Consider the following 12,523-nt stretch of genomic DNA (forward strand, 5'->3'; position numbering starts at 1 on the left):
CGAAGCAGAGGTCTACGTGGCTGGGCTTTAAACCCCATCCTGGTTCAACCATGGAAACTGCAGTTTTTGTATGTGGTATATTGGGACTTTTGAGTGTGGTTCTATTCCTTTCCTTTCATTAACCACCAACACAGTTAAAATACAGAACCAGAAAGAACTTCCTTTCTGCCTCTTTCTTGTCACACCCATCCTGCTCTCGCCATCCCGAACCCATGGAAGCCACGGTTTTGTTTTTCCATCTCATGATTTTGTCATTTGAGAATGTTATATAAATGGAGTCATATGGTATTATAACCTTTGGAGACTGGCTCCCTCCCCCGCCCCCAGCTTAATGCCCTTGAGATTCATACAAGTTGTGTGTATCAGTAATTTATTCCTTTTCTTTGCAGGGTATTAGTTAATGATATGGATGGACCAGTTTGTTTAACCATTTGACTCGTGAAGGACATTTCGGTTGTTTCCAGTTTTTGGCTATTATAAATAAATCTGATGTGAATATTTGTGTACAGGTTTTCGTGTGAACTTAAGTTTTATTTTCTCAGGGATAAATACCCAGGTGTTTGATTGCTGGATTGTATGATAAGCACATGTTTGGTTTTGTGAAAAACTGTATGAACTGTTTTCCAAAATGGCTCTACCATTTTACATTCCCACCAAAAAAATGTATGAGATACTCAGTTTCACTGCGCACTTACTAGCATCTGGCCTTATTAACATTTTAAATTTCAGCTTTTCTGATAGGTGGGTAGTGATATCTCATCATGGTTTTAATTTGCGTTTCCCTAATAGTTAAAGATGTTGAACGTATTTTCATGCACTTATTTGTCATCTCTATATACTCTTTAGTGAAATTCTGTTCATATCTTTTGCCCATTTTCACTTGGATTGTTTGGTTTATTTTCACTGTAGAGTTTAGAGAGTTCTCTGTATAGTCTAGGTACTAGTTCTTTGTCAGGTAGGTGGTTTGCAAATATTACTTCTCAGGCAGTAGCTTGACTTTTCATCCTCTTGGTAGGGTCTTTCACAGAAATCCAGTTTATTAATTTTTTTTTTCTCTTAAGAACTGTGCTTTTGGTGTCATGTCTAAGTACTCTTGGCCTAGTTTTATGACCCAAAGATTTTTTTTTTTCCCCACAAAGTTTCCTAGTTTTGCATTTTACCTTTAAGTCTGTGATCTCTTTTGGGTTAATTTTTGTGTTAATTTAGGTAGAGATTTATTATTATTATTTTTTTGCTTATGGTTGTCCAATTGCTACAGCACCTTTTGTTGAAAAGACTGTCTTCCTCTATTGAATTGTTTCACACCTTTGTCATAAATCAGTTGGGCAAACTTGTGTGGCTCTATTTCTGGGTTTTCATTTCTGTTCCATTGATATATGTATCTGTCTTTACACTAATGCCACATTTTCTTGATTACTGGTGAGTCTTAAAATCAAGTAATGTAATCTAACTTTATTCTTTTTTTCCAAATTGTTTTAGCTCATTTAGTTCCTTTGCCTTTCCAAATATGCTTTAGAATAAGCTCTTCTATATCTACAAGACTTTTTGCTGGGATTTTGGTACAATTCTGATAAATTTATAGATCAATTTGGAAAATTGATGTCTTCACTATGTTGAATTTTCCAATCCATGAACACAGTGTGTCTTTAGATTTATTTACATCTTTTCAGATTTATTTCATTAGTATTTTGTAGTTTTTAGGAGACAAATTCTATACATGTTTTGTTACATTTATGCCTAAGTATTTTATTTTTTGAGCAATTATAAATGGTTTTACATTTTAAATTTCAATTTCCACATGTTCATTGCTAGTATATAGAAGTACAGTTGGCTTTTATATGTTGATCTTATATCCTGTGGCTTTTCTGAGCTCATTTATTCCTTATTGGAGGGTTTTTTTTTCCTTTCTTTTTGGACAGACTTGTTGAGTTGTTCTGTGTAAACAATCATGTCACCTGCAAATCGGGACATTTTCATGTCTTCCTTTTCAATCTATTATGACTCTTCTTTTCTTTTCTTATTGTGCTGGCTAGGACTTCTAGTATTATGTTGAATAAGAGTTATGAGAGTGTACATCCTTGGCTTTTTCCCAGTCTTAACCATTAACATCAGTCATTCACCATTAAGTATGATGTTTCTGTAGGTTTTTCTGTAGATGTTCTTTATCAAGGGGGGAAAGTTTCCCTCTATTCCTAGTTTTCTGAGAATTTTTGTGAATCAGTATTGAATTTTGTTAGATGATTTTTCTGCATCAATTGGTATGATGATGCTATTTTTCTTCTTTAATTAAGAAAGTGTTAATATGTTGCATTAGTTTGATTGATTTTTGAGTATTGAACCAGCCTTGCATCCCTGGGATAAACTCCACTTGGTCATGGTGTATAATTTTTTTATATATGTAGCTGGACTACACTTGCTGATATTCTGCTGAGATTTTTCTTGTCTGTGTTCAGGAGGGATATTAGACTGTAGTTCTCTCTTTCTCTCTGAATACTGTCTATGTCTGAATTTTGACTGATTATATATGGTCTTGTATCTTTAATTTCAGATTCTATGTGTTTATTACTAGACTTAGAAAATGAGTTCGGCAGTATCTCCCCTATTACAGAGAGGTTCTTTAGGTGTCAGGTAGAATTCTTTAGTGAAACCACGTGGGACTGGAGATTTCTTTTTAGGGATTTTAAAACTATGAATTCAATTTGTTTGATGGTTAAAATGATATATATATATATTTTAAATTTTTTTGAATTTTATTTAATTTATTTTTTAATACAGCAGGTTCTTATTAGTCATCAATTTTATACACATCAGTGTATACATGTCAATCCCAATTGCCCAATTCATCCCCCCCCCCCCCACTGCTTTCCCCACTTGGTGTCCATACGTTTGTTCCCTACATCTGTGTCTCAATTTCTGCCTTGCAAGCTGGTTCATATGTACCATTTTTCTAGGTTCCACATATATGCGTTAATATATGATATTTGTTTTTCTCTTTCTGACTTACTTCACTCTGTATGACAGTCTCTAGATCCATCCATGTCTCAACAAATGACCCAATTTCGTTCCTTTTTATGGCTGAGTAATACTCCATTATATATATGTACCACATCATCTTTATCCATTCGTCTGTCAATGGGCATTTAGGTTGCTTCCATGACCCGGCTATTGTAAATAGTGCTGCAATGAACATTGGGGTGCAATGTGTCTTTTTGAATTATGGTTTTCTCTGGGTGTATGCTCAGTAGTGGGATTGTTGGATCATATGTTAACTCTATTTTTAGTTTTTAAAGGAACTACCACACTGTTCTCCATAGTGGCTGTATCAATTTACGTTCCCACCAACAGTGCAAGAGGGGTCCCTTTTCTCCACACCCTCTCCAGCATTTGTTGTTTGTAGATTTTCTGATGATGCCCATTCTAACTGGTGTGAGTACCTCATTGTAGTTTTAATTTGCATTTCTCTAATAATTAGTGATGTTGAGCAGCTTGTCATGTGCTTCTTGACCATCTGTATGTCTTCTTTGGAGAAATGTCTATTTAGATCTTCTGCCCATTTTTGGATTGGGTTTTTTGTTTTTTTAATATTGAGCTGCATGAGCTGTTTCTATATTTTGGAGATTAATCCTTTGTCCCTTGATTCGTTTGCAAATATTTTCTCCCATTCTGAGGGTTGTCTTTTCGTCTTGTTTATGGTTTCCTTTGCTGTGCAAAAGCTTTGAAGTTTCATTAGGTCCCATTTGTTTATTTTTGTTTTTATTTCCATTACTCTAGGAGGTGGATCAAAGAAGATCTTGCCATGATTTATGTCAAAGAGTGTTCTTCCTATATTTTCCTCTAAGAGTTTGATAGTGTCTGGTCTTGCATTTAGGTCTCTAATCTATTTATTTATTTATTTATTTTTTGCAGTATGCGGGCCTCTCACTGTCATGGCCTCTCCCTCTGTGGAGCACAGGCTCCGGACGCGCAGGCTCAGCGGCCATGGCTCATGGGCCCAGCTGCTCCGCAGCATGTGGGATCTTCCCAGACCGGGGCACGAACCCGTGTCCCCTGCATCGGCAGGTGGACTCTCAACCACTGCGCCACCAGGGAAGCCCTCTAATCTATTTTGAGTTTATTTTTATGTATGGTGTTAGGGAGTGTTCTAATTTCATTCTTTTACATGTGGCTGTCCAGTTTCCCCAGCACCACTTATTGAAGAGACTGTCTTTTCTGCATTGTATATCCTTGCCTCCTTTGTCATAGATTAGTTGACCATAGGTGAGTGAGTTTACTTCTGGGCTTTCTATCTTGTTCCATTGATCTATGTTTCTCTTTTTGTGCCAGTACCATATTGTCTTGATTACTATAGCTTTGTAGTATAGTCTGAAGTCAGGGAGTCTGATTCCTCCAGCTCCATTTTGTTCCCTCAAGACTGCTTTGGCTATTCGGGGTCTTTTGTATCTCTATACAAATTTTAAGATTTTTTGTTCTAGTTCCATAAAAAATGCCATTGGTAATTTGATAGGGATTGCATTGAATCTGTAGATTGCTTTGGGTAGTATAGTCATTTTCACAATGTTGATTTTTCCAATGCAAGAACATGGTATATCTCTCCATCTGTTGGTGTCATCTTTAATTTCTTTCATCAGTGTCTTATAGTTTTCTGCATACAGATCTTTTGTCTCCCTAGGTAGGTTTATTCTTAGGTATTTTATTCTTTTTGTTGCAGTGATAAATGGGAGTGTTTCCTTAATTTCTCTTTCAGATTTTTCATCATTAGTATATAGGAATGCAAGAGATTTCTGTGCATTAATTTTGTATCCTGCAACTTTACCAAATTCACTGATTAGCTCTAGTAGTTTTCTGGTAGCATCTTTAGGATTCTCTATGTAGAGTATCATGTCATCTGCAAACATTGACAGTTTTACTTCTTCTTTTCCAATTTGTATTCCTTTTATTTCTTTTTCTTCTCTGATTGCCATGGCTAGGACTTCCAAAACTATGTTGAATAATAGTGGTGAGAGTGGACATCCTTGTCTTGTTCCTGATCTTAGAGGAAATGCTATCAGTTTTTCACCATTGAAAATGCTGTTTGCTGTGGGTTTGTCCTATATGGCCTTTATTATGTTGCGGTAGTTTCCGTCTATGCCCACTTTCTGGAGAGTTTTTATCATAAATGAGTGTTGAATTTTGTCAAAAGCTTTCTCTGCATCTATTGAGATGATCATATGGTTTTTATTCTTCAGTTTGTTAATATGGTGTATCACATTGATTGATTTGCATATATTGAAGAATCCTTGCATCGTTGGGATAAATCCCACTTGATAATGGTGTATGATCCTTTTAGTGTGCTGTTGGATTGTTTGCTAGTATTTTGTTGAGGATTTTTGCGTCTACATTCATTAGTGATATTAGTCTGTAATTTTCTTTGTAGTATCTTTGTCTGGTTTTGGTATCAGAGTGATAGTGGCTTCACAGAATGAGTTTGGGAGTGTTCCTTCCTCTGCAATTTTTTGGAAGAGTTTGAGAAGGACGGGAGTTAGCTCTTCTCTAAATGTTTGATAGAATTCACCTGTGAAGCCATCTGGTCCTGGACTTTTGTTTGTTGGAAGATTTTTAATCACAGTTTCAATTTCATTACTTGTGATTGGTCTGTTCATATTTTCTATTTCTTCCTGGTTCAGTCTTGGAAGGTTATACCTTTCTAAGAATTTGTCCATTTCTTCCAGGTTGTCCATTTTATTGGCATAGAGTTGCTTGTAGTAGTCTCTTAGGATGCTTTGTATTTCTGTGGTGTCTGTTGTTACTTCTCTTTCTTCATTTCTACTTTCATTGATTTGAGTCCTCTGCCTCTTTTTCTTGATGAGTCTGGCTAATGGTTTATCAATTTTGTTTATCTTCTCAAAGAACCAGCTTTTAGTTTTATTGATCTTTGCTCTTGTTTTATTTGTTTCTATTTCATTTATTTCTGCTCTGATCTTTATGATTTCTTTCCTTCTGCTAACTTTGGGTTTTGTTTGTTCTTCTTTCTCTAGTTCCTTTAGGTGTAAGGTTAGATTGTTTATTTGAGATATTTGTTGTTTCTTGAGGTAGGCTTGTATAGCTATAAACTTCCCTCTTAGAACTGCTTTTGCTGCATCCCATAGGTTTTGAATCATCGTGTTTTCATTGTCATTTGTCTCTAGGTATTTTTTGATTTCCTCTTTGATTTCTTCAGTGATCTCTTGGTTATTTAGTAACGTATTGTTTAGCCTCCATGTGTTTGTGTTTTTTACGTTTTTTTCCCCTGTAATTTGTTTCTAATCTCATAGCATTGTGGTCAGAAAAGATGCTTTATATGATTTCAATTTTCTTAAATTTACTGAGGCTTGATTTGTGACCCAAGTTGTGATCTATCCTGGAGGATGTTCCATGTGCACTTGAGAAGAAAGTGTAATCTTCTCTTTCTGGATGGAAAGTCCTATAAATATCAATTAAATCTATCTGGTCTATTGTATTATTTAAAGCTTCTGTTTCCTTATTTATTTTCATTTTGGATGATCTGTCCATTGGTTTAAGTGAGGTGTTAAAATCCCCCACTATTATTTTGTTACTGTTGGTTTCCTCTTTTATAGTTGTTAGCAGTTTCCTTATGTATTGAGGTGCTCCTATGTTGGGTGCATAAATGTTTGTAATTGTTATCTCTTCTTGGATTGATCCCTTGATCATTCTGTAGTGTCCTTCCTTGTCTCTTGTAACATTCTTTATTTTAAAGTCTATTTTATCTGATATGAGTAGTGCTACTCCAGCTTTCTTTTGATTTCCATTTGCATGGAATACCTTTTTCCATCCCCTCACTTTCAGTCTGTATGTGTCCTTAGGTCTGAAGTGGGTCTCTTGTAGATAGCATATATATGGGTCTTGTTTTTGTATCCATTCAGCAAGCCTGTGTCTTTTGGTTGGAGCATTTAATCCATTCACGTTTAAGGTAATTTTTGATATGTATGTTCCTATGACCATTTTCTTAATTGGTTTGGGTTTGTTTTTGTAGGTCCTTTACTTCTCTTGCATTTCCCACTTAGAGAAGTTTTTTTAGCGTTTGTTGTAGAGCTTGTTTGGTGGTGCTGAATTCTCTTAGCTTTTGCTTGTCTGTAAAGCTTTGGATTTCTCTGTGATATCTGAATGAGATCCTTGCGTGGTAGAGTAATCTTGGTTGTAGGTTCTTCCCTTTCATCACTTTAAGTATATCATGCCGCTCCCTTCTGACTTGTAGAGTTTCTGCTGAGAATTCTACTGTTAACCTTATGGGAGTTCCCTTTTATGTTATTTGTCATTTTTCCCTTGCTGCTTTCAATAATTTTTCTTTGTCTTTAATTTTTGCCAATTTGATTACTATGTGTCTCGGCCTGTTTCTCCTTGGATTTATCCTTTATGGGACTGTCTATGCTTCCTGCATTTGGGTGGCTATTTCCTTTCCCATGTTAGGGAAGTTGTCGACTATAATCTCTTCAGATATTTTCTCGGGTCCTTTCTCTCTCTCTTCTCCTTCTGGGACCCCTATAATGCGAATGTTGTTGTGTTTAATGTTGTCCCAGAGGTCTCTTAGGCTGTCTTTATTTCTTTTCATTCTTTCTTCTTTATTCTGTTCCGCAGCCGTGAATTCTACCATTCTGTCTTCCAGGTCACGTATCCGTTCTTCTGCCTCAGTTATTCTGCTATTGATTCCTTCTAGTGTAGTTTTCATTTCAGTTATTGTATTGTTCATCTCTGTTTGTTTGTTCTTTAATTCTTCTAGGTCTTTGTTAAACATTTCTTACCTCATCTCGATCTTTGCCTCCATTCTTTTTCCGAGGTCCTGGATCATCTTCACTATTATTATTCTGAATTCTTTTTCTGGAAGTTTGCCTATCTCCACTTCATTTGGTTGTGTTTCTTGGGTTTTATCTTGTTCCTTCATCTGGCACATAGCCCTCTGCCTTTTCATCTTGTCTCTCTTTCTGTGGATGTGGTTTTTGTTCCACAGCCTGCAGTATTGTAGTTCTTCCTGCTTTTGTTGTCTGCCTTCTGGTGGATGAAGCTATCTATGAGGCATGTGCAAGTTTCTTGATGGGAGGGACTGGTGGTGGGTAGAGCTGACTGTTGCTCTGGTGGGCAGAGCTGAGTAAAACTTTAATCCACTTTTCTGATGATGGGTAGGGCTGGGTTCCCTCCCTTTTGGTTGTTTGGCCTGAGGCAACCCAACACTGGAGACTACCTGGGCTCTTTGATGGGCCTAATGGAAGACTCTGGGAGGGCTCACGCCAAGGAGTACTTCCCAGAACTTCTGCTGCCTGTGTCCTTGTCCTCATGGTGAGCCACAGCCTCCCCCTGCTTCTGCAGGACATGCTCCAACGCTAGCAGGTAAGTCTTGTTCAGTCTTCGCTGGGGTCACTGCTCCTTCCCCTGTGTCCCGATGTGCACACTACTTTGTGTGTGCCCTCCAAGAGTGGAGTCTCTGTTTCCCCCAGTCCTGTTGAAGTGCTGCATTCAAATCCCACTAGCCTTCAAAGTCTGATTCTCTAGGAATTCCTCCTGCCGTTGCCAGACCCCCAGGTTGGGAAGCCTCATGTGGGGCTCAGAACCTTCACTCCAGTGGGTGGACTTCTGTGGTATAAGTGTTCTCCAGTCTGTGAGTCACCCACCCAGTGGTTATGGGATTTGATTTTACTGTGATTGCACCCCTCCTACCGTCTCGTTGTGGCTTCTCCTTTGTCTTTGGATGTGGAGTATCTTTTCTGGTGAGTTCCAGTGTCTTCCTGTCGATAACTGTCCAGCAGCTGTTTGTGATTCTTGTGTTCTCACAAGAGGGAGTGAGAGCACGTCCTTTTATTCCACCATCTTGGTTCAGGGCCTGCCCTGTGATTTGTCTGAGAGGGGCTGAGAAGCTTAGGGAGGCCAAAATGATATATTTTTATTGGGTGAATTTTGGTAGTTTGTGCTTTTTGAGGAATTAGGCCATTTAATCTAAGTTGTCAAATTTATGTATATAGAGTTTTTCTTAGTATGTCTTATTATCCTTATAATGTCTGTGGAGCAGTGATAGCCCCCTTTTTATTCCTGATTTTGGTAATTTGGGTCATCTTCTTTATTTTTTGCTTGTTTTCTGGAAATTTGTGAGCGTATTGATTTTTACAGAGAACCAGCTTTTTGTTTCATGAGGTTTCTCTATTTTTCTGTTTTTCATTTCATTGATTTCTGCTCTTTATGTCCTTCTTCTTGCTTGCTCAGTGTTTGTTTTGCTTCTCATTTTCTAGTTTCTTGTGGTGGTAGCTTAGAAGTTTGAGATTTTTACTCTAATGTAACTGTTAAGTGTTTTGTATTTTCTTCAGCACTGCTTTAGCTATACATTTTGATAAATTGTCTTTCTATTTTTTTAAAAAATTAATTAAGTTTTGGCTGTGTTGTGTCTTCATTGCTGTGTGGGTGCTTTCTCTAGTGGTGGTGAGTGGGGTCTACTTTCCGTTGTGGTGCGTGGGCTTCTCATTGTGGTGGCTTCTCTTTGTTGCAGAGCATGGGCTCTAGGTGTGTGGCCTTCAGTAGTTGTGGCATGCAGGCTCAGTAGTTGCTCCACGGCATGTGGGATCTTCCCAGACTAAGGCTCGAATCCATGTCCCCTGCATTGGCAGGTGGATTCTTAACCACTGCGCCATCAGGGAAGTCCCTGTCTTTTCATTTTTATTCAGTTCTATTTATTTTTTATTTCCCTCAACACTTCCTCTTTGACTCGTGTTATTTAGAAAAGTGTTTGGAGAGTTTCCTATTATCTTTCTGATACTGATTTCTAGTTTGATTCCATTGTTGTCAGAGAATACACTCTGTATGATGAAATTCTTTTAAATTTGTTGGGATTCGTTTTATGGCTCAGGATATAGTCTATCTTAGTGAATGTTCCATGGGTACTTGAAAAGAATGTGTATTCTGATGTTGTTGAATGGTATGTTCTACAAATGTTGATTAGATCCTGTTGGTTGGTAGTGGTAAGTTTTTTTGTATCCTTAATGATTTTCTGTCTGGTAGTTTTATCAGTTGCTGAGAGAGAGAGGTGTTAAAGTCTCCAACTATAGTTGTGGATTTCTCTATTTTTATCTGTTCTATCAGTTTTTGCTTCATATGTTTTACAGCTCTGTTGTTTGGTGCATATACATTTAGGATTGTTATGTCTTCTTTATGGATTGACTGTTTTATCATAACTTAATGATCCTTTCTGACACTGGTGATTTTCTTTCACTGAAATCTACTTTATCTGATATTAATATAGTCACTCCTGCTTTCTTTTGATTAATATTTGTAGGCCATGTCCTTTTCTAGCCTCTTATTTTCAACCTACCTATATCGTTATTTTGAAGTGAATTTCTTGTAGATGGCATAGAGTTAGATTGCTTCTTAAAAGTCCATTCTGCCAATCTCTGTCTTTTAATTGGTATATTTAATTTGATTGGGTTCAGATTCTTGAATCTTTAGGTTTATTCCTTTTGCAAATTTGGGAAATTTTTAGTTTTTATTTCTTTGACTATTTTTTCATCCCCACATTTTTCTCCTTTCTTTCTAGGATTCCAATGACACAAATGTTAGACCTTTTATAACCGTGTTACAGGTCCCTGAGGCTCTGTTTATATTTTTCAGCCTATTTTTTTCTCTGTTATTCAGACTGTGTAATATCTGTTGACATATCTTTAGGCTCAGTGTTTCTTTCCTCTGTAATCTACCTCTGCTATTAAGTCCATCCAATGAGTTATTTTATTTTATTTATTCCTCAAGTCCTGAGGTCCCTAGCCAGTCTGCCTTCTTCTTTCCATCTTTCAGAATCTTCTTATGTTTGTTTTATAATTACATCCAGGGTTTTTAGCTGTCTTAGTGGGAGGGTTAGGGGGAAATGTGTTCATTGTATCTTGACTGGAACTAGAAGTCTCTGTGTTGAAGTATTTAAAATAAGTTCAGAAATGATAAAAAAAAAAAACCGATAAGTCATTTTAATAACAAATAAGTTTCTGCAGAGAGATGGCTGAGGCAATGCACTGTGGGGGAATGGTTGGTGGAGATGTGCCCGGAAGATGTGGTGAGCCTTGGATCTTGTTTTTGTTTGTCTGCATTCCCAGCCTTGGAGGTATCTCAGCTACTGTGATGGCTGACAATTCTAAGGGATGCTTTGGGAGGGAAAGGTATAGAAAACCTCCCTTCTCCTGTGTTTCTCCTTTACTCTCATAATACTACCACACTTACAGTACTTCTGACACCAGCTGTGTGTGCGGTTTCCCCACACCAAGCAGTTCTGCAAAACAGCCGGGTGTCCTACAGTTTAACTCAATTCTGACACTACCTGGAGATAGCATCAGATCCCACAGGTTAAGGGCTCAACCCCACAAGACTGCTCCCCCTACCTCCCTTAAGGTGCCAACTGCAAGTCCGGTTTGTTACCTTTGTTTCTGACCAACTGGTTTTAAATCGGAGCTTCCCACCACCCCTTCCTCAGGTTCAATTAATTTGCTAGAGCAGCTCACAGAACTCAGGAAAACAGTTAACTTACTGTTTACTGGTTTATTATAAAAGGATGTAATAAAGGATACAGATGATCATCCAGATGGAAGAAATGCATAGGGCAGGGTATGTGGGAAGGGGCATGGAGTTTTCATGCCCTCTCCAAGAGCGTCACTCTCCCAGGACCTCTATGTGTTCACCAATCCGGAAGCTCTCTGAACTCTGTCCTTTTGGGATTTTTATGGAGGCTTCCTCATGTAGGCAGGATCGATCATTAACTTCATTTCTAGGCCTTCTCCCTTCTCTGGACAACGGGGAGTGGGGCTGAAAATTCCAAGCTTCTAATCCCGGCTTGGTCTTTCTGGTGACCAGCCCTCATCCAGTAGCCCACTAAAAGTCACCTTATTAGAACAAAAGACACTGCTGTTACTCAGGAAATTCCAGGGGATTTAGAAGCTTTGTGTCAGGAACCAGGGTCAAAGACCAAATATTCAAACAAAATGTGTTCCTAGTGCTCCTATCACAGGAAATTCCAAGGTTTCAGAAGTTCTGTGCTAGGCACCATGGGCAGTCAACAATATACATTTTCTATTATTTCACAGGGAGGTCTCTCTTTGAGAGCTTGGGCAGCCAGCTAATGGGCAAAGAGGACAGATTGAAAAGATACATGGGAGAATCCTTCCACATACTCTGATTGCTCACTTTCCTGGTCTTTCATGCAGTGTGTAAAATTCAAGGAGAGAAATGGTATGTGGGATTATGAAAAGCTCCCCTCCTCCCCCCTAGATGGATGGCAAAAATGTCAGTTTTTCCTTTTTCTCTCTTGTATTATTCTTACCTTTCTTAATTGGCCTTCTGCCCTGGGGAACTTCAACATTTTGGGATTCCATCTGGAGTTGTAGTTTGCTAGTATTTGCCCACCACAGAGACGTTACATGTTAATGAGTTTTCTTGAATGTGTGAAGACTTCCTAAGAAGAAAGCAAATTCTCCGACCATGAGGGCCATTTTAGGGGCCATGGCTCCCAAAGGACTGGGGATCATTGTTTTTT

The 12,523-nt window shown here is 38.0% G+C and overlaps 1 protein-coding gene across 3 annotated transcripts in view; it reads left to right on the forward strand.

Moving 5' to 3' along the window:
• The window catches only part of HHAT (hedgehog acyltransferase), a 363,625-nt gene that overhangs the window by 37,651 nt on the left and 313,451 nt on the right, over positions 1 to 12,523 (forward strand). The window lies entirely within an intron of this gene.

Source organism: Monodon monoceros, unplaced genomic scaffold (genome assembly GCF_005190385.1).
Source record: "Monodon monoceros isolate NGI ecotype Baffin Bay Population unplaced genomic scaffold, NGI_Narwhal_1 Super_Scaffold_18, whole genome shotgun sequence".
NCBI lineage: Eukaryota > Metazoa > Chordata > Mammalia > Artiodactyla > Monodontidae > Monodon > Monodon monoceros.